Below are 3,036 nucleotides of genomic sequence, written 5' to 3'. Positions count from 1 at the left end.
ATATAATTCCATCGAAATTACAATATTGACACACTCGCAAATTATAGATATGCTTTTAGAAATAATTGCATTAATGAAGCTATAAATTATATTAATACTTGCGAGTTTAACTTTGTGAAAATGTATCCGATTCTACCTTTGAGCATTTAAAAAATGTAGATTTATTGGAATGTTTTGCGAAAAGGAAGTGAAAGATGGTATTGTTATCATTTTGGTAAAAGGGTGAAATTTTTCTTTTCACTTAACATATTGTTTATTTGACATTATCTCGTTTATAATCTTTCTTATGTTATTCCTCAATAACTATGTAATCTATATCTAATTAAATCAACAAAAAAAATATATATGTAAAGAAAGTATACTTTCTTCAGGTAGATTTGCCGCGCATCTCATAGCCCGCCCTTCCATTGTCCTTTATTATTTATAATTTCTTTTGTGATCTACAAATCGAGTCGTTAAGATTTAAAAGAGAAACGGGCATTATGAAATATAACATAGAAGAGAAAAGCAATACGAGAGCTAAAAGAAGATTCATAATATAAAAGAAATAAAATTTAACAGTGTGAATAATAAACGTTAATTGTCGTTTCTTTGTTCACAGAGAGACATATTTTCGTTTATCACCTCCCATAATCAATAAAAGATATTATATATATATATATATATATATATATACATGTATATTATTTTAGGTAGTTTAAATAAACAGTTAAAAATATTAAACTTGATCGAAAAAATAAATCGTTATATCGTATTATTGATTATACGAAAAATTCGTAACTAACACATAATACGAAACAGGAGATATTTATAACGTGATCTATCTGGAATGCGTTAACGTATCGTTATTTTTCGTATATAAAAAGCCGTATCAATGATACCGTGTGTACGATAAAAACAGAAGAAAGTATCACACCGAGAGAGGTATTCTCTCGATTCACACGAATCGCAATATATTTCTATGCATTCGAGTGGATCAACGAGTCGCTTGATCGTTTCGAGAGGAAATCGTTTAAACGTTGCGCAAATAACACAACCGACGTGTCGTGTTACAGCGGCCAGGACTTGTTGGTCGCAGAACCGAATAACGCAATTTCCATGGGCACATGGGACTCGAACGATTCTTGAAAAACGTTGAAAACTAATTATTTTATAAAATCTCGTTTTACATCGTAACGGTATTGCATCGTTTGCTGAACGAGCTAAGTGGACGTCCGTTAAACTTCTCTTTCTCTCTCTCTCCCTCTCTCTCTCTTTTTCTCTGTGTAAAAAGAAAGAAAAAATGAGGGAAGTACCAGTGATGTTTCGGTCGAGCCTCTGAAATGAAAAAAGTAATTATTCCACGGAAGGTCGGCCACCAGTGTGCGCTTGGTCGGCTGGTTGACATTTAATTAATTCAAACGACGCGCGATTCTTCGCGTTCTAGATGGAAAGAAAGGCGTAATGCTTAATTTCTAGTGTCGCCTTCGTGATACGGAATGCGAGCTCATTTCGTTGAAATGGAATTCGAGTGAAAGTAGAAATAAAGAAAAAAAAAAGAGAGAAATAGAAAAATTAAATTAGAATAGATTAGATTGAATCATTAATTAATGCCCATAATTATGTTTGGGAAAGGACAAAGAAAGACAGAAAGAGAATGGGAAAAAACAAAAAGAACAAAATGGGTGGGGAAACAATAAAACTATTAACGGAATGAAACTACTACAGTATAATTTATAGATAATCCGCATTTAAATCAGACAAAACGTACCCGTGTCCGAACATGTCGTCAATCAACGGGAAGTTTGACATGGTGTCCATCAAATCAGATATACCGTCGTCATATACTGCCTCGTGGTTGTTTTAATGGACCATGTCTACGGCACAAAATCCTTGCGGAATCAGCGTTGTTTCAAAGTTTTACCTATCGTTTACGCGACAGGTACATATACATGTATGTATGTATCTATCTGTCTATATATATATATATATATATATATATATATATATATTTATAGTAGATACTAGAACAAGTACTATGCTTCGTCGATGAAATATCTCGATGCAACGCTCGATACGAAAACAGAATATTTTATTTAAAGCGTACCTACCTTTGCATCCGAGAGTATTGGTAGCCACCGGCAATAGTGGTTACTCGGCACTGACCAACCAACAAAGTTTGAGTTATCGAGATACGTCGAACGATATAATATACTGACGTTATTCTCGAAAAAGAAAGAGAGAGAGAGAGGGGGGAAAGAAAGAGAGAGAAAGAAGAGGAATTTACCCGACGATCTAATAAAACACCGATACGTTCGCTTCGTCTCGCAGATGGAACGTGCGACAAGGGACTTCGAGAAGATCGATGGACAGAGAGATTTTTCGAAGCACCCTTAATCTTTTTTTCTTTTGTACCGATATCTTGACGATAGAGAATTTCGAATTCGAGTTCTTTTACGATGCTTTTACGAGCTTCTCGAGGTAAACGAAGATCGAGCTGATTTTCTTATGTCCTTATTTCTTCTTCGTTACATTTCTTTTCTTTATCTTTTTTTTCTCTTTTTCTTTTTCTTTTTCTTTTTCTTTTTCTTTTCTTCACTATGATTATATAGGATCGAGGGAAAAAGCTCGAGAGAGGAAAGAAATATTACGCGATAGACGATGATACTTTGGTCCGCGCTAGATGGGACGTGCGACAGAACGATCTCGCAGGATCAATGAAGCGTAAAATTTTCGTTAAGTCCTTTGCGATCGATTCCACGCCTCTTGCTTTTTGTTATCAGACTACGCCGGCGTAAACCGATTGATGAAGGACCCGAGAGTAAATCCTTTTACTAGCTTGTAAACAAAAGTAAAATAATAATAATAATAATAATAATAATATTAATAATAATAATAATAATAATAATAATAATAATATATTTCCACGGCTAACATGATTATCAGTTTTCTTTGATCTATTAACAAGAAACACGATGAACTGCTATAATTCTCTCTCGAAAGTATCACGAATAATGTTATGATGAACTAGACTCGAGCATCTTTCCTCGTAAAACT

The 3,036-nt window shown here is 33.9% G+C and overlaps 1 long non-coding RNA gene across 1 annotated transcript; it reads right to left on the bottom strand.

Annotated features, from left to right (window-relative positions):
* Positions 1–768: 768 nt before the first annotated feature.
* LOC118445708 (uncharacterized) lies at positions 769–2,456 on the bottom strand. The gene is made up of 3 exons (XR_004839360.2): positions 2,091–2,456; positions 1,751–1,856; positions 769–1,317 (listed from the first exon to the last, which is right to left on the bottom strand). It is a non-coding gene; the product is annotated as an uncharacterized LOC118445708 (long non-coding RNA).
* Positions 2,457–3,036: the final 580 nt, after the last annotated feature.

This window comes from Vespa mandarinia, chromosome 1 (genome assembly GCF_050613455.1).
Source record: "Vespa mandarinia isolate Hongniang chromosome 1, ASM5061345v1, whole genome shotgun sequence".
NCBI lineage: Eukaryota > Metazoa > Arthropoda > Insecta > Hymenoptera > Vespidae > Vespa > Vespa mandarinia.
The sequence above is the reverse complement of the archived record's forward strand: the minus strand, read 5'-3'. Positions and strand labels throughout refer to the sequence as shown.